The sequence below is a fragment of the Lepus europaeus genome, chromosome 11 (assembly GCF_033115175.1).
Source record: "Lepus europaeus isolate LE1 chromosome 11, mLepTim1.pri, whole genome shotgun sequence".
Lineage (NCBI taxonomy): Eukaryota > Metazoa > Chordata > Mammalia > Lagomorpha > Leporidae > Lepus > Lepus europaeus.
Window position 1 is genome coordinate 111,182,621 of NC_084837.1, and position 20,127 is coordinate 111,202,747.

General features: G+C 44.0%; 1 pseudogene; it reads right to left on the reverse strand.

The window, feature by feature from the left end:
* Positions 1–12,699: 12,699 nt before the first annotated feature.
* On the reverse strand, positions 12,700–12,851 carry LOC133770865 (U2 spliceosomal RNA; annotated as a pseudogene).
* Between the last annotated feature and the right edge of the window lie 7,276 nt (positions 12,852–20,127).

Genomic DNA, 20,127 nt, shown 5'->3' on the forward strand with positions numbered 1-20,127 from the left:
GTGGGATTCAAGTGTCCTTACTTGCACCTTAACAGCTAAGTTAAACATCCACCCATAATATGCCATTGTTTCTGTGAAGCAGTGCAGTTAGTCAAAGCTCATCCCAAATCCTTTATATGGTGGTTTGAACTTTGACAGTTTGTATCCCATTGCTGGGCTTTTTATAAGCTCCAAAACCTTAGGCCCAATACTATGGTATGATTTTGAAATGATAAAAACAGTTAAAGAATTCAAGTATCTATTTTGATCAAACTTTCAGACTCCAACAGGCCCACACCAAGATGGAGTCACTAATGTTAAGATTCCATGTTTACAAACCAAATTAAGCTATTTTATCTGACATACGGAGTAATCAGGAGATGACTGCTAAATCTACAAACAGATCAGCGCTAGTTGGTATGATAAAGAAGTCCCATTTACATCTTGAGTTAACCCTCTCAAGGAAACTAACCTGCAGTTGGCTAATCTAAACAACAAGTTGGCTTTGTTTTATTATTTCCATGTTCTGGATCAAGCTATCTTACAAAAACTGGTCCACCGTGACTAACGTAGTCATCTGGAAACATCCCATTGCCAAATCTTTAGATGAGATGCTGCCCAACTCATGAATCATTAATGATAGCCAATAAGAACTTTACATTTGTTGAAATTTTGTTTTTCAGAAGGACATTGGCGGTCACCTACAGCCTACCAATAAGGCAAATCTGAGTAGCAGGGAGACCAGAAGGCTAAACCTACCCAGTACATTAAAGGAATTGGGTGTGTCTGGCTTCCTTCCTTCCAACAGTAGCAGGTGTGGCCTTCTGTTCCCCTGGAACTCAAAGTTCAAGGGAAAATAGCAGGCAAGAGGTTGATCCACAGGAACCAATCCAGGCTAGCTAACTGGCGCTTATGGAAGTAGAGCTCCTACCCTCCCACAGAGGCTGGGAGATGGGGGACACGCCTTAGGTGCTGACTGCAACAAACAGTAAGGACTTCTGGCAGACTTCTGATTTCTCAGGTAGGCACTTTACCGATGGCGGCTAGGATCACACAGAGATACAGCCTTGGGACACTAAGAATTGGTTGTTAGTGTTTTGTTCAAGTCTTTACAGGCATAGACTGAGCCCAAGTTATCAAGAGACAGCAGAGAAAATTGGCTAGAGTTTGGCCAAGGAGAGACTCTGTCACCACAAAATGTGAATCAGGAACAGATCAAGAGTGAACCTAAATTGATTGTTCTATGTTCTCTCAGTATTTTATTTAAAGAGCTATACGTAAGTCTTAGCCAGAAAAATGTTCACATGACTGACATTATTACCTATATTAATAATGGCCACCATTCATGGTACACTCACAGGATGACACAGTAACAGGAGTTTCATGTACATTATACGGACTTGAACACAATCTTTTCATATAGGGAATAACATCATTTTACAGAGAAGGAAACCAAGTCTAAGGGGGAGTGCTGGGTTTCCCCAAGGCTATAGCTTATAATGTGCAGAAATGAAGCAAGGTCTTCTACTACACACAAGGCACCATGTGAGGCACAGAGGAGATGAACAACAAACAAATCCAAAAAGATCCCTGACTCACAGAGCTTACGGGCTATGAGAGGAAGCATTCATCAATCACACACACAGGTGTGAAATTGCTACTGGGACCTGGCCAGGAGATGCCTTCCCGAAGGAAGAACAGAAATTAATCAGGCAAGAAAACAAACAGCTACCTCTGACATGTGGAATTTCCATGGCAAATGGGCCATACACATTTATTCCTATGAGTGGAAAACGTAAATATATTCTCAAAACCCGACAGAACATACAAAACTTAAAAATCCCCGAATGCAATGTATAGGAGATCTTTTTCTGAAGATAATTCACATTAGAAAAAATCCAATTAAAGTTACTAGTCCACTTAAAACCAAAATTTAATTTATAAATAGTGGTGAAAATCTTGATAAGTTTATTTCATCTGGTACTGAACAATTTTGCATATAACTGTGATTATGTGCAATTCTTAGAAATCAACAAATGAAGTGGAGATTTGGCATAATTTTTCTTATAAAATTGTGTTGTACAAGTATATAATCAGCCTTCATCTGATGTTTAGTTTCCATACCACAATGTTTTATTTGTAAAAATGTGAGACTATTGATGACATTCCCAAGGTCCTCTTTTAATCCTGATATCTTACTTTTTTAAAGATGAAAAGGCCATCATCATCTTTGTCATTTTTCCTTATTGCAATTGCTGTGGCTTAACTCTGCCAGACCATCATTGTCATTGGTTTCATTTGTGACTTCAGCCCACCAACATCATTTTCATCTGTCCTGCATCTTTTCAAGACTTGCAACATGGCCTGAAATCACTTTGTACTTTGTTTCACAGGAGTATTCAACAATGAGAAAAAAAACTAGCCAGCAATGCCCCCAAGCTAGGCAGGAACTCATGCATGACAACTAATCTTATAAGTGGTTCGTTCATTAGTAAGTAGCTGTTGTAATTTTGGCTTCCCTTTGAAATCTCATATAATACTCAGATACCTAAGATACCCATAGTAAAAGATGAGCAGAGCAACTCGAGCAGAGTGGCCTGAGGCAAGGCTGGAGACAGATGCTGCCTCCCATAGTGAAAAAAAAAAGGACAAATTTATGTCATACACGATTTAAGAAATCCAACAGGCCGTCGCCGCGGCTCACTAGGCTAATCCTCTGCCTGCGGCACCGGCACCCCAGGTTCTAGTCCTGGTTGGGGCCCCGGATTCTGTCCCGGTTGCTCCTCTTCCAGTCCAGCTCTCTGCTTTGGCCCAGGAAGGCAGTGGAGGATGGCCCAAGTGCTTGGTCCCTACACCCACATGGGAGAACAGGAGGAAGCACCTGGCTCCTGGCTTCAGATGGGTGCAGCATGCTGGCCGTAGTGGTCATTTGGGGGGTGAACCAACGGAAAAGGAAGACCTTTCTCTCTGTCTCTAACTCTGCCTGTCAAAAAAAAAAAAAAAAGCAATCCAACAAATGGAAGCTATAAAAAACAAACAGGAGAATGGCTCAGCAAACATACTTCATATGGTAGGCATGGAACCACCACACAAATAACAATATATTTTCTTTAAGATTTATTTATTTGAAAGGCAGAGTTAAAGGGAGAGAGGGAGGGGGAAAGGGGGAAGAGGGGAGAGGGGGAGAGGGGGATGGGCATTTAGCACAGTGACTGACTCACCCCTTGGGACATCTGCACCCCATATCAGAGTTCAAGTCCTGGCCCTTGCACTGCCAATCCAATTTCATGCTACTGTGTATCCTGGGAGACAGCACATAATGGCTCAAGTACTTGAATTCCTGCTTCCCATGCGGGAGACATGGATGGAGTTCCAGCCTCCTGGCTTCAGCCTGGCCCAGCCCTGGCTGTTGTGGGGTTTGGAGAGCGAACCAGTGGATGCAAGACAGCCATGCGCTTGCTCGTGTGCTCTGCCTTTCAAATAAAATGAAAATAAATGATTTTTTAAAAATACTCTTACTGTACATTGAAGAATCTCCCATTTAGATGTTAACTTTTAGGGATTTGGCAGGGCAGGTCCGACTCAGCGTATAAAAGAAAAGTAAAATATCACATATGAAGCCAGAAAGAATATCACCATGGAGGCCAATACTTCCAGTACCACCCCCGTGACATCTTATTCATTTAGATTCAGTTGTAACAGAATATTCAGTTCCAGGCCCTTTTGCATTATTTTTTTTCAAGATTTTGGTTTTAGAATTTAAGAAAACAAAAAAGCCCTTCAAATTAAAATATTTTTTGGGGGAAAATATTTAGCCTATACCTTGCTGAAATGGGAACAAGCAGCAAACTTCATGGAAAGACACCTTTTCTTGAAGGCCAAATATAATTTTTCTATCAACTACAACCACTGAAATACACCTATCTCCCAAGCCCCATATTTTCCTTCCGTAGTGTTCAAGCCATCTCCTTGGGATATAAAAAGCTGGCACACGAGGCTATTACTACTAATTAATTTTTAGAAAGGGAAAAATAGAAAAGCAAAATCTTCAACCCCGTATAATTGAGTCAACAATAGAAATAAGACATTTTTCTGAAATGATTAACAAAAACATTTAAAATGACAAGTTGAAGAAAGTACATGTTCTGATATAAAATATTCAGAGTAATACATCAATCTTGAAGCATTAAACATTAACTAGCAGTCAATGATGCAGAACTAAAGTACTCCATATAAAAGTCGCAACTCTATGGATCTACTCAACAGACTAGCAATTTCCTTCTGATGGCATTCCTTAATTATAAGTGCAAGCTCTACACTCTATTCCAAAAAGTAACCAAACAGAATCCTACATCCAAAAGATGCCTGTTAATGATAACATTCCAATAATGCAATTTTACAACCTTTTTTGTTTTAATTTTACAATAAGCTGATTCATATGTAAAACTGAATCAGCTTATTGTAAAATTAAAACAAAAAAAGGTTCCTGTAATAGGCATTGTGGCACAGTGGGTTAAGTCACTGCTTGGGAGCCTTGGGTTCCAGTCCCACCTCCTCTTCTGCTAACGCTTCTAGGAAGCAACAGATGATGGCTCAAGTACTTGCATCCCTGTCACTCACATGGGAGACCCGAATAGAATTCCTGCTTCCTGCAGGCATCTGAGAACTGAACCAGCAGATGGAAGATCTCTCTTTGATTCTCACTCTGCCATTCAAGTAGGTGAAATAACAAATAAATCTTAAAAAAACAAACAAACAAAAAAAAAAAAAACCTTTTCCTCACTTCATAAGCCATCATTTACTAATGATATATCATGATTAAAAACAAATACTGCCCCTGACATTGTAGTATAGAAAAACATGTACCAGTTTAGAATGCTTTGGGTTGTAAGTAACCAGTTCACAGCAGCAAAAACAAATATAGATTAATTCCTCTCACAGCAAAGAAAGATTGAACTGAGTGACTGCTAAGCTGGTTTACTAACCAATGGTGCCATCATTATTTTCAGTCCTTTCCCCCCATAATCCTAAGTGTATTAACTTTTTATACATGGTTATTGTCTAATTGCTCCAAGTTTGCCACTGCAGCTCCAAGAATCACACTTTAGGTCAAAACAAGAAAAGTAAGACTACTCTAGCCCTGTCTGACCTTTTTATCAAAAAGGCAAAGTATGCATCCTCTCTTCAAGGAAGACAACCCCAATTACCTTATCCAGCTAAAACAGAACCTCTGGGTAACTTTCTATCTGCTTGATTAAGTCCAAATATGGTAACTCTTCCCTCACCATCTGTAGAGCTAAACAATAAGCTAGCTGTCTGTAAGTCACCCCTGCATAAATAGATAGAGTGAAAAATAAAGAACAGAGTAACCCCAATACAAACTCACATTCGGAACATAGGACCATGGGAAGTCTAAAGTGGTCCATGGCCCACATATCTATCATATCTTACAGGACAGAAATCAGATTCCCTGGTTGGCAATGAAGTAAACTCTTAAGTTAGGCAAAATGGAAGTTCCTAGTTTAAGTCTCTGGACAATCTGCCCTGTCATTACCCTTTGGCTTTGAAGTGGACACTCTTTGGGCCAACACTGTGGCATAGTAGGTTAAGCTTCCACCTGCAGTGTCAGCATCCAATACGTGTACTGGTTCGAATCCCGACTGCTCTACTTCCAATCCAGCTCCCTGCTAATGGCCTGGGAAAGCAGCAGAGAATGGCCCAAGTGCTTGAGCCCCTGCACCCATGTGGGAGATCCACAAGAGGCTCCTGAGTTCGGATTATCCCAGCTCCGTCCATTGCAGCCACTTGAGGAATGAACCAGTGGATGGAAGCCCCGTCTTTCTCTGTCTCTCTCTGTTACTCTGCTTCTCAAATAAAATTTTCTGGATTGTTTATTTATTTGAGATGTACAGTTACAGAAAGTGAGAGGGAGAAACAGAGAGAAAGGTCTTTCATCTGCTGGCTCACTCCCCAAATGGCCACAACGGCTGGAGCTGAGTTGATCCAAAGCCAGGAGCCAGGAACTTCCTCCAGGTTTCCCTTGTGAGTGTAGGGGCCCAAGGACTTGAGCCACCTTCTGCTGCTTTCCCAGGCCATAGCAGAGAGCTTGATCAGAAGTGGAGCAGCTGGGTCTTGAACCAGGGCCAAATGGGATGTTGGCACTGCAGGTGGCGGCTTTACTGCTACACCACAGCGCCGGCCCAGCCATCCAAACAATCTTTAAGCCTGGACATTCTCATCTCCTAACTGCTGACCTCTGAACTCAAAACAGAGTTAGGGCATTCTAGCAACAGAAGTGTTACCATTAATGCCTGCACAATTCCAAACTGTGGGGCTCTTAGTTGCAGTAAGAGCTACAGGCAGGGTACCTCCACAGCCAAGCAGTGCCCACACCCACAGCCCCTGCTTTCATGCTGAGGAACAGTAATTTGATCCCTTCCATTGAATCCTGCTGAAAAGTCATATGAAGTAACCAAACACAAGTCAGCATATAAAATTTTCCCATCATTTCTCCTAACACTACAGTCTCAGCTTGCAAATGGTCAGCCATCCATGGAGCAAGAGGCACAGGTTAACCAAACATTTTTCCCATATAACAAGGGTCAAAACTTTTCTCTTTCTCCATGATAAGTCTGGAGGGGATAATCCCAGGTTAGAACTGCTAGTTTTTAAAACTGATTTATTTCAAAGTCAGAGTTACACAGAGAGGATGGAGAGATAGATGGAGAGAGATCTTCCATCCACTGGTTCACTCCCCAGATGGCTGAAATGGCCAATGCTGGGCCAGGCTGAAGCCAGGAGCTAGGAACTTCTTTCCAGGTCTCCCACATGGGTGGCAGGGGCCTCAATACTTGGGTAATCTTCCTCTGCTTTTCTCAGACCATTAGTGGAGAGCTAAAAGAGAAGTAGAGCAGCTGGGACACGAACTGGTACCCATGTGGGATGCCCGGGTCGCAGGCAGGGGCTTTACCTGCTCTGCCACATCACCAGCCTGGAGCTGCTATTTAGCTACATCACAGACTCTTTCAAAAATCCTCCAAGATCCTTGGTTTATTGGAATCAGGAGTTCAGCCTCATGCTCGTCATCTCATGGTTGCAAGATGGCTGCTACAGCTCCAAACTTTATGACTGCATTTACAGCACAAAAAAAGCCATTCATGATCTCTTTGTCAGGAAAGCAAAAGCCCTCTCTGGACATAGCGAACTGCCTTTGTGCTCATTGGCTAGAGGACATGAGATGCTGATGGCTGACAGCCCTACCAGAATGAAGACAAGCAGTAGGAGGTGGGGGTTAGGAGAGCCACTGAGAACATCTGCCGGGCAGAGAAATCTATGGTTTTAAAAAGTCAGCCTCTATTTGTTGAGATTTCAGACACTGTAACAGATGTGGGCGGTGTTACAGCAAGGGAACTAGCAGAGGTCCTCCCTTGGGGGGCCCACCCTACTCAGACACCCACCCCTGAGATCAGCGCCCTGCAGAGATTTTGCTTTTCACAGACTCTTCCCTGCCTTCCTTCTGAACCCACAGTCTCAGACACCCATGTTGATTAACAACTGTTTCCACAGCAGCAGAGCCCCTGGATGGGGGTAGGGGGCACAGAGGGGTGGAGCTATTTATAAGTTAAAGACTGACAGAACATGCCAATGAAACCCTTGAGCAATCTGTCAGACAGGTAAACATTGTCAAAGAAACAAAACAAAATACATTCAAGATGCCCGTTCACCAGGAAACCTCTTGATTACAGTTTGGTTTCCCAGCTAAGATCCACCACCTGGAAGAAAACACCCTGATCAGCCCAGCATAGCAGTTTGTGTGACAGTTTTATCACACTGTCAATTGATACACTGGCACTTTGGCCATGCAGAGTAGGTGTATGAGGTTGCTGGGTTCATTTTATCCTCTCTGGGACACCAATGACCAGAGACCACCAGAGCTCTGGCCAGGCCGGCAAATTCACTAAGGTTATACCGCATGCCGTGCTCTTCCGCACAACTGCAGCTGGCTTGCCCCAGGCAACAGCCCTTCACGTCGTTGAGTTTATGGAACAAACGACTTTTGTTAAAACACTTACAAAAGCAAGAAATCAATTTTCATTCTGGGTAACAGCTCACAAAAGCCACTTTCTTTCACATAAATTGTACCATCTATAAATACACTTAAGTCACCAACCATTCGAAGTATAATAGTTTCCAAGCAACCCTCAATTCACTTTTTACATATAACATATCTAGTGTAAATAGACAGAATACAGAACACAGGCTCTGGAGCCAGAGGCTGGAGTGCGAAATCTAGTTCCACAGTAGAAACGTTCCACCCCATGATGGGTGTGTGACACTGGACAAAAATCACTGTGTCCAAGGCTGGCACTGTGGTGTAGTGTGTTGGGTCACTGCCTGCGATGCCACCATCCCATTTAGGCACCGGTTCGTGTCTCAGCTGTTCCGTTTCTGGTGCAGCTCCCTGCTGACGTGCCTGAGAAAGTAGCAGAGGATGGCCCAAGTGCTTGGGCCCCTGCCTCATGCCAGAAGGACCCGAAGGAAGCTCCTGGCTTTGCTTGGCCCAAGCCCTGGCCATTGCAGCCATTTGTGGAGTGAAGCAGTGGATGGATAACTTCTCCCTCTTTCTGTCTCTCCCTCACTCTGAGACTCTTTCAAATAAATGAATAAATCTTTTAAAAAATTATGTCCAATTTCATTTATACAAGGGAAGACATCACAGAATATCAGTACCTACTTCAAAGGATTATCTTACAATAAAATGAATTTATACATTAAAGTGCCTCGAACAAAGGAAGGACCCAACAAGAGTCAGCTATCATTATTTCTCTTAACTGGAAAACCTAATATATAGTTATATCTTATGCAAATGTAAAATGATTTGATATGAAATATGTAAATGATTTAATAATGCAAAATATGAAATTACACAAATTCCTCCAAATCAATAATTCATCAAGAATCAGTTTCAAAGCTGGCTGGGGAGTGACTCAAACTCTTTGAAGTGACTGCCACACGGCAACAGCAACCTCTGCATCCTTTGTTGCCAGGTGTAGTCGTGCATTATACATGTCTCCTAGCACACGTGTCAGCTCTGTGCGAGATGTAAAGGGGAGGAAATCAGAGAGCTCCCCTAGCCCACAACCCAGTGCCCCCACACTCTGGTCTTTCCAAAGGTTTCCTGTGTTCTAGGAGCCAGAATCTCTCTACAATCAATACTCAGATGGGTCTGTCTCTGAACACTATCCTAGGAAAACCCTTGAAATAAGGGAGTCAGTCAGCCTAGTATTTTACATGTGAGTGCCCTTCTCGGGCCTGGGATAATTACCATCCTATTTCTCTCGAGATACATAACTGGTTGTCCTCAATATTTCCTTGCTTACAAAGAAATACCATCAGACTGGTCAGGGTTTTTCTCTAACATGTGTCTACTTTCTCTCCTACCAAATGCTTCTTTCATTTCCATCTTATTGGCCACCTCCATGAGCACGAGCCTCTTATCCCGTTTGCCTCCCACTCACATGTCTTCACCATGGGACCCTCCCAAGCACGCACTCCATGCCAGTTCAACTTGTGTGTCACCGCCCCATCTGCGCTGCCCCTCAAGCATTGCTAATAGCAAGTCCATTTCTCTGAGGACAGATCTTCTCTGAAGTTCACTGTAACAAATTCCTGGCTCTCTCTTGGAGCACAAGGTGCCTTTGCAGTATAACCATTTAGTCCTTGCTTTCTCTGACTCAGCAGGAAGAAGTGAGAAGCAACACCCTTGTCCTTACTCCCAAGTGCCATTTTCAGATTCTCACACTGTGCTCCACTCCTCATGGCTTGAAAATCCCCCCCCTTATCCCAAATCTCAGAGAACTGCCCTCAGCAATCCTACATGAACACACAGTTCTTCCTCTCATCCTTCTCTCTAGTCTTGGGAGAGCTGATTCACCAAGTTCCACAGCCTAGTTTCTGCCAATGTTAGCAAATGTAGGAATTACATAAGCCAGAAAAATTAAACATATTAATGTTAATCACATGGTCATCAGTGGAGTAAACTGGATAAAATACAGGGCTATTTCTTTATTCATAAAATAACATTATAGCTTTCCATAACACTCTTAAAGTTCTGTAAGTATACTCTATTATTAGAAATAAATCGTATTAGCCACTGCCTTAGACATAAATCACCATCTGCTTTTCAAAATAAACCATAGCATCATAAGGTTAAAAGGCCTTGTGATGAGTAATAGAAGCTATTCTTGGCAGACAATCACTATGGAGAAGACCTTGCAGAAGGAGGATTCTGTAATTTCTCAAGTAAAGCATTCCCATTTTAAACCTTTTTTATTTCAAATTCTTTTATCTTTTTCCAATCTGAATTTTTTCTACTGCTCTCCCCCCTCCACCATGAAGACTGGAAAAGGGAAGGCGTCACCCTCAGCACGGCAGAGCGTCTCATCCACCTGTAAAGCTCACTGGCCTGGACTTTGATTTAGACACCTGTTCTCCAAAACAAGCTTTAATTCTGTCCACGATATGTTTAAATCACAAAGACCAGACTTAGATTTAAGCAGCTTATAGACTGTTGTTCCCAGTTTTTTAAAATAAGTAACACATAACCAAAGACAGTTCTGTAGGCACAGGCCTCTCAAACATGAGAATTGACTTGGAAAGTTAACAACCACAGAGCTTCCCACATTGCAGAGACCATCACTACCAGCTAAAGCAAGCCAATAAGATCACTAGTTATAGTCACACAAGTATAGTCAAATAACTTTAAAAACATGAAAAAGGGAGTAACTCACATGATTTGTCCATGGATGAGTTTTTCTTTTCTTCTAGACTGCAGAGTAGACAGGAAACTGCCCTTCTTTATGTTTCACCTCTACTTTCTACTTTAATGAAAACTGTGGCCAGCATCAGGAAGAAAGAAAAACAAAACATCTTAAAATTTTAGTAATATATGAAGAGGAGGAAAGTAAAACCTGTTTACAAATTTCTTATGGACTTTGTCTTCTACACAGTGGTAGCACAAAGAGCTCTGTAAAAGAAGCACAAGTTGCATTTTGCTGACAAGTTTCATTTCTCCTCCTTCCTCAATCTCTATCATCCCTCAAACTCCAGGAGGGGCAGGTGTCCAGTAGAGCAGCTAGAACACCACTTGGGACACTCGCATCCCGGATCAGAGGGCTGGGCTGATGTGCTGGCTCTGCTCCTGATTCTACTGTCTTGCTAATTGGTACTCTAAGAAGAAGCACTGCTGGGTCCCTGCCACCCAAGTGGGAGACCCTAATGGAGTTCCCCAGCTGCCTGACCCAGCTGGTAAGGGCATTTAGAAAGTGAACCAGAAGATGTACAATTACTGTCTCTCCTCCTCTCAAATGAAACTTTAAAAAAAAAACTTGAGGAAAGTTGTTATTTTCAGATACAAGACCAGAAGTTGAGTTGAGAGAGAAATAGAACTTAATTAAGAGTATTAGATGGGGAGAGGGAAGCCCTTTTATACCAGACAAACAGGGACTTTAGGGAAAGGACATTTCATTTAGTATCAAAGTTTCTCTTTGTGTTAAGACTCCCAATAAAAACTGTACATGCATTATAATAGATAGAGGCTTAAGAAAGAATGTCACTCCAATAAGGTGGTAGCTCTGATGGGAGACGGGGGAAAAGTGGTATATAACATGATCGATCTCTCTCTCTCTCTCTCTCTGTCTCTGAGTTCACTTTCCCAAATAACTTTATTTGGCACTTAGAAGATCAAGGCAATACCTCAAAGCATCTTAATTCTATATATAAAAAAAAGCACAAAAGACTAATACTATAAATGTTTATATCAAGCCAATTGTTAGAATGTAGCAATTGATCCTTTGAAAGTTTACATTCTTTCTGTAGTCACACAAGCAATGAACGTGAAAAGTTTAACAGCATATGTTTTTTTCAACCTCAAACATCAAAAATTTATCTATCTTAAGCTCAGCCATACTGGTTTATTTTTCTGGTTAACTTACAGTCTGGTTAGACAAATGAAAAGTCAAAGTTCCTTCTTTAAAAAAATACAATCGTAGAACCAAAAAATTTGGAGCTAGAAAACAGGGAGAACTCCTAGATGGAGTATGCTCAACCCTCTCTAAATCAGAGACATTCACAGTTAACAGGTGAATTAGAGGAACAGCCCTGGGATCCAGAACGCTTCTCCCCTTCTGTAACAATGCCTCAAACTTGTCTAGGCACAATTCTGTGTCAACACATGAGGCAGCAAAGCACCAAGGATGAACCTTAGGTTTCTGAATCGCACTGCCCAGGTCGGAGCCTTGGTTTTTCCACTCACTGCTGCATGAATTTGAGCAAGTTACTTCGTCCCTCTGTGCCTTGGTTTTCTCATCCATGAGAAAACCCTCCCAAAAGGCTTGTTACAAAAAGCTAACACATGTGAAAAACACAAAATGGAGTCTGGCACATCATAAGCACAACTTGCTAGGTTTTAACATAGCCTAATTGCAGTAACCAGAATTGGAATACCGGATCATTTTTGTGTTTTCAGATACACATATTAACAACAGTCTATTCTGGCATATGAATTGTGTAGTCAAAGGAAGTTTCTTTATGAAGCATCTTCAAAACCCCAAATATTAAACACACATGATGAAACTCACTCAAAAACTAAAACCCTTTCACTTGGTGATCATTTGGGCTAAGTGATGTACTCAGAATCTCTGAATCAGGAGGGCCATATTTTAATATTCTCCTCTAAATGACAAAATTATTTCCAGCAATGATCCTGAAGTGAAACCAGTAACAGGCAGAGAGGAAAATGAAAATACTTCCTTTCCACCCCACTACGTGACAATATACTACACTTGATCTTAGCCAAAAGGCCGAGAAGTGATCCCACTATGTGACTATATAAGATAAATACAACAGCACAGAAAAGGAAAATGTAATAGAATTCATTACTTTTTTAAAAAGATTTATTATTTATTTATTTGAAAGGCAAAGTTACAGAGACAGGAGGAGAGACAGAGAGAGAGATCTTCCATCCACTGGTTCACTCCCCAAATGGCTGCATGGGGCAGAGCTAGGTCAGGTCCAAACCACGAGTCTGGAGCTTCTTCTTGGTCTTCCATGTGGGTGCGCGGGCACCAGCACTTGGGTCATCTTCCACTGCTTTCCCAGGCCATTAGCAGGGAGCAGGATGGGAAGTGCAGCAGCTGGGACTTGAACCAGCTCCCATATGCCAGTGTTGCAGAAAGAAGTTTAACCTGTGACGTCACAATGCCGGCCCCCATTAATGTTTTTAAAAAAGGAAAAACAAATGTATGCCTACATATTGGTCTGCTGCAGTACTAAGTAACATTATACTATTCATTTTCTTGACTCGATCTTTAGTTTTGAAGCCATATGAGCAACTTTAAAAGAATAAACTTCAGACTGGCACCACGGCTCACTAGGCTAATCCTCCGCCTGAGGCGCTGGCACTCCGGGTTCTAGTCCCAGTTGGGGCGCTGGATTCTGTCCCGGTTGCTCCTTTTCCAGTCCAGCTCTCTGCTGTGGTCCAGGAAGGCAGTGGAGCATGGCCCAAGTACTTGGGCCCCTGCACCTGCATGGGAAACCAGGAGGAAGCACCTGGCTCCTGGCTTCGGATCGGTGCAGTATGCCGGCCGTAGTGGCCACTTGGGGGTGAACCAACGGAAGGAAGACCTTTCTCTCTCTCTTTGTCTAACTCTGCCTGTCAAAAAAAAAAAAAAAAAAAAGAACAAACTTCAAAGCTAGATATCTGAATTATCTAAAATAACAATTCACAAGTGAACTAAAATCTACACTTTCCAACTTCAAAGTTTGCACTTTGTTTCACTCTAATTCTTACACACAAATAAAAACTCTAAGTGGTCACAGAATGAAACCAATAAGGTAATCAAGTTCTATTTCTCCATCCTATTTCTTCATTGTTAATTAAAGAAGCCACTGTTTCAACGCAAAGAATTAAGCCAAAGGTAGCTACAGAAAAGGCACCTGAAGTGCCTTGAGTTACCCTGAACTTTGCCGAACTTGGATATATCCAGCAGCTGAGTCCATATTAACTGGAGGCCAAGTGTACATGAGGCCATTCTCTAATATCCCTACAATTATTTATCCTGCTTACTAAAGGATAAATAAAATGTACTAATTTGAAGCTTACATAGGTGTTATTAAAACTTAATGAAGTTGCCGGTGCTGTGATACAGTAGGTAAATCCTCCGCCTGCAGTTTCGGCATCCCATATGGGCGCCGGTTCTAGTACCGGCAGCTCCACCTCTAATCCAGCTTTCTGCTGTGGCCTGCGAAAGCAGCAGACGGTGGCCCAAGTCCTTGGGCCCCTGCACCCACGTGGGAGACCTAGAAGAAGCTCCTGGCTTTGAATCAGTGCAGCTCTGGCTGTTGTGGCCATTTGGGGAGTGAACCAGCACATGGAAGACCTCTCCATCTCTCCCCCTCTAACTCCACCTCTCAAATACTTAAAAAAAAAAAAAAAAAAAAGGAAACTTGACAGAGATTGCTCAGAACCTAGACTCATGAGAGATTCTCCAGGGAGAGCAGTATTTCATCCCCAACACTGTGTGGAATCACTGACATGAAAACTACTGGTATTAAGAAGCAGGTAGACCTCCAGTGGGCTCATTATAGTTTAAATTCTCTACAGATAATGAGGATCACCCGTGCCTAAGGTGACCGCAGTAGTGCCCCACTCTTGGTTTGCCACTGCTCAAAGAGAAATTTGCCCTTATGGTACTGCCGTTCAAGACAGCCTTGTCACACTAAGAGGTATACTCACCCTACTCAAGAAAAAAATCTTTCAACCACTCATGTTTATGGAGAGCCTACACTATGTTTCAACCATTCATGTTTATGGAGGGTACACTATGAGTGTACAGCACTGTGCTTTGTGTTGTAGCCACACAGACTGCATGCACACGAGTGGTGCTAATTACAGGTTACTCATATGTATTCATTAAAGCTCCTCCAACAGGATTCAAACAAAAAACTGTTAGCAGTTACCAAGTGTGTACTTAAATCTTAAAAGAAATACCGCAGAAAGTCACATCTATTCCAGTTTTCAAGCTTTTCACCGACTTAGATTGGCTTTATCCCTGTGTATTCCAAATAAGTAAGGCTGTATTATGAATCAAGATTTAGGGGGCTGGTGCTGTGGTGTAGCGGGTAAAGCCACTGCTTGCAGTGCCAGCATCCCATACGGGTGCTGGTTAGAGACCCGGCTGCTCCACTTCCGACCCAGCTCTCTGCTATGGCCTGGGAAAGCGGTAGAAATGGCCCAAGTTGCTTGGGCCCCTGAACCCACGAGGGAGACCCAGAAGAAGCTCCTCGCTCCGGATCGGCCCAGCTCCAGCTGTCAAGGCCATTTGGGAAGTCAACCAGTGGATGGAAGCGCTCTCTTTCTTTCGCCCTCCCTCCCTGTCTCTCTCTCTCTCTCTCTCTGCCTCCTTCTCCCTCCCTCTGCTTCTTTCTCTTTCTCTCTGCCTCTCTGTAACTCTGCCTTTCAAATACATAAATAAATCTTTAAAAAAAAAAAAGGAGGGGGCGCAGAGCTGTGGCATAGGAGGCTAAGCCTCTGCCTGCAGTACCACCATCCCATATGGGCACTGGTTAGACCTGGCTGCTCCTCTTCTGATCCAGCTCTCTGCTGTGGCCTGAGAAAGCAGTGGAAGATGGCCCAAGTGCTTGGGCCCCTACACCTGAGTGGGAGACTCAGAAGCAGCTCCTGGCTCTAGATTGGATCATCTCCGGATCGGCCCAGCTCTGGCCACTGCAACCATTTCAGGAGTGAACTAGCAGATGGAAGACATTTCTCTGTCTCTCCTCTCTCTCTCTGTAACTCTGCCTCTTAAATAAATAAATCTTTTTAAAATATATAATATCTTTAAAAATAGATTCAGAAGAGTTTTCAAAATAACGCTTATGTAAACACTGGCAATTCGAGGACTTTCAGTATTACTCAAGTTTTCACAAATCAGGTGGCATCAGATTCCTATGTTCTATTTTTATAAGCAGCTACCTCAAGAGAGGGAAAGTTCTAATGCTGATATTAATCTTTTTTTCCAACATTCAGAGGATCAGCGTAATCTCCAGTCTGCCTCCCATAATCTTGCAGCTGCACACAAGCACACATTCTCTGCTGCTGTGAGCCTGGCACTCGTGAAAAGACAGTCTTTTTAACTGGAAGATCAACTGGCTTACCTCCAACGGCATTCTGGAGTGTGATACCATCCCTATGACAGCCACAGTACAGACAGGTCTACCTGCAAGACAGACAAGGCTTAAACCCACAGTGGATGTCTTCCATTCCTGCTTTATAGCTCCTATCTTCCTGCTGCTGCAGAGCTGTGCCACCCACAAAACCCCCCTCTCGTTAGTCACCTGCAGTCTATTGAAGCAGCACCTGTGCTATTTCTGGCTCCAGGAGTCCCCAACCTCTCCTATCAATAAGAACCACCTGGGGTGCTCAAAAAAATAAAAATCACAACTTGAGCTCCTGGAAATTAGATTTCAGTTTGGGGTGAGACTCCAGAACCTGATTTTTTTTTTTTTTAAAGACAGGAAGAGTTAGACAGTGAGAGAGAGACAAAGAGAAAGGTCTTCCTTCCGTTGGTTCACCCCCCAAATGGCCGCTATGGCCGGCGCACTGTGCCGATGCGAAACCAGGAGCCAGGTGCCTCTTCCTGGTCTCCTATGCAGGTGCAGGGCCCAAGCACTTGTGCCATCCTCCACTGCCTTCCTGGGCCACAGCAGAGAGCTGGACTGGAAGAGGAGCAGCCAGGACTAGAACCCGGCACCCATATGGGATGCTGGTGCCACAGTGCCGGCCCCAGAACCTGATCTTAAGCAAGTGTTCTGTACAGGCCAGGCACATGGAGGAATAATGCTGCCAGCAACCGCAAAGCCTGCTGCAGCTCATCACCTAGAAACTGATCAGCCTTATGGGCGAATCCTCCTCCAGCTGTTAGACCTTAGGGCGTTTGGAAACCAGAGCAGGACAGGTTTGGAAAAAACCCAATGGCACCTTCATTCTGCAAGAATGAAGAAATAACCAAGAGGAAAGATTTTTAGTTCCAGCATGTGCTGTGCCATACGACACCACCAGGGAGCAGCACAGAGCTAACAAATCACACATATCTGTGTTTTTTTGTTTTTTTTTTTTACTTAGTACCACAACATGGAATGGTTGCACCTACACTTTTCATGAACTCAGATTACCCAAAAAAGAAAATAAGCAGCATACTTACAGGTAGACAATATTAGCATGTAATTTTCACAAAGATTTCTCTCACCAGGGTCTTTTAAACAGCCATGATTAAAAAAAAAGAAGTTACTTTGTGGTAGCATGCCCCAGAATTAAAAAAAAAATTCTATCAGAGCACAAAGATTTGAGGTAAACTAGAGTGGTCCTCCAATTTTTCTCGGCAAGTTTCAGAATACTTGCCCTATTCAACTCGATGGCATTGTAACTGGATGCTTTCTAGTGGCTTTAGTCAACTCTTACACAGAGTTTTGCTAAGTGGGCAAAAATGAAGTTGAGAAGTTAGAACAAGTGATGCCAATGCTTTTTCTACATCAAGTCAAGTAGTCGAAATGGAGCCAGCACTGTGGCATCGTAGGTTAAGCCTCTGCCTGAGGTGTCAGAATTCCATATGGCTGCTCCACTTCCAATCCAGCTCCCTGCTAATGGCCTGGGAAAGCAGAAGATGGCCTAAGTCCTTGGAACCCTGCACCAATGTAGGAGACCTGGAAGAAGCTCCTGGCTCCTGATCGACGCAGCTCTGGCTGTTGTGGCCACTAGGGGAGTGAATCGCAGATGAAAGACCTCTCTCTCTCTCTCTCTCTCTCTCTCTCCTCTGTCTGTAGCTCTAAAATAAACAAATCTTTCTTTAAAAAAAAAAAAAAGAAGTAGCTGAAATGTTGCTCTCACCTGTCAAAACTACACCCCCCTGATGCCACCCAGGCAGTGCTCAGTTTTCTTAACTCATCCCTACTTTTTTCCTTTACAATCCCCATTTCTTCTTTCCAAAAATGTAGAAGAAAAACCCTCTGACAACCCAGGTAGCATCTACAGATACCACCCTCAACAGCTGACTTCCTTTAAGATTCCACCACTAGAGATCAGAGTTGGGAAAGAAAGGTTGCAGAGTGACAGGAGGTCTGAAGAAGAAATTGTGCTGTTTTTCCCAAAATTAGATACTCACTCCCTATGTGGATATTTCTGGGAAAACAACCATCCAAGCCCTCAGAGGCGGATCATGCCATGAGTTTTGAAGGCTTCAATTTCACAATTTCCATTATTTAACTAGAAATGCTGAGGTGGGAGGAAGTGGGCCTAACCAAATAAAAACACTTTAGGAGAGGTATGAGAACCAGAAATCAAGGCTGTTGGCAGGGCCAAAGGCCACCCTGGAATTTAGTCCTAGAAAGAAAGGTTGTGTTCAGGTACTTTAATATAAAAACGTCAGAACCTCATGGGGAAATAGCTGCATTTTTAGCATGAACTGATGAAGTCTACACAAAAAAACAAAAAACTGTGATGAACCCAGGAGCTGGTTAAATGTGCTTACAGCAGCCTGCAGGCATTAAAGTTACAGCAGGGGTCTTCAAACAGCTCATGGAAAAAGTGCATTACCAAAAAAGCTATGCATGAATTTCAAGACTTTCGCCACAAAAGAAACCCACCTTTTGATTATACTTTGCTATAAACTTTCAAAATGTTTCAAAATACATCACAGGCCTGTACTAAATGCTAACTATTACTCTTCCTTTGCTTTCCTCTTTACTTTTCCTCCTTCCTAGAAAACAGATTATTCTCTTCCAGCTGCACTCATATGCGCTGTCTTCTCCCCCTATGTAACTACACCCATTTTAACTTGCCTATGTGACCGTTATCTCTAGCCACATCTACTTTCACAAATAATGGGCCATTATCACAGAGCACAGCTGAACTGATTTCTTTATAAATGGCCGAGGGTACTTCAAGTTTACTTTCATGCAAAAAACATTTTTGAAATCCAAGCATTTTTTTTCGTAACACATATTTCCCATAAACCTCTTGAACACCTCTCTTAAGCATGCGCTTCAATTTTCTTGCATCAAAAAAAATTTTTAGTTCTAGTTCCAAGAACCTTTTCAAGTACCCACGCATGCAAGCATAAGTAACTCGTTTCTGATGGAACATTTATTTCAATTACAGAGCACCTCCGTTTGTCCAGGTTAAATGATTATTTTTTCTGGGACAAACCTGTATGCGGGAGGACTTTTTTTTATAACCTACAGAGAATACTTGTAGGTGCATCCGATGACTCAGGGGACTCCACTGACCCCACCCCCTAATTAGGGAACCACGGGCCCTACGCAGGTGCAAAGCGCTGGCCCATCTGCAGTCCTCAGCGGCGACACAGCCTGTCCGCGGGGTTCAGATTCCAACGGGGAGGCTGCAGGGCGTCTAACAAGGCGGAAGGAGGAAGAAGGGACAGAGGGGGGCACTGCCCCACGCGGGGCTGACCTGAAGCCTTCGTAGGAAGGCACCGGCCGGGGCTCGTCTCCCGGGGCCGGGGGTCCGGGGTCTCCGACTGCGCCGGGCTCCCCTCAGTGGCCTGCACCCGCGCCCTCCCAGGACCGCGAACCCGCACTCTGGAACCGCAAAGCGAAGCACCACACCACCGGAGGCTCCGCTCGCGGCCCCCAGAACCCCCGGCGTGGGGTTCCCCGCGTCCCTGAGGGGACCCCCGCGTCCCTGAGGGGGCCCCCCGCGTCCCTGAGGGGAACCCCGGATTCCCTGAGGGGAACCCCGGCTCCTCTGAGGGGAACCCCCGCTTCCCTGAGGGGACCCCCGGCTTCCCTGAGGGGACCCCCCGCTTCCCTGAGGGGACCCCCGGCTTCCCTGAGGGGACCCCCGCTTCCCTGAGGGGAGCCCCCGCCTCGGCCTCAGCACTTGTTGCGCCTCCGCCCCACCCGCGTCCACTTCAGCGACCCCCTCTCCTCACGCCACACCAGCTCGCGGGCCCCCGACCCTGTCCCGCGACCCCCTCACCCACCACGCGGAGCCCGCACGCCGCGTTCCGCCTCGGTGGCGGCCGAGCCGCGGCCCCCCGCCCCCTGCCGGGCTCCCGCCGAGGCCGCCGTTTC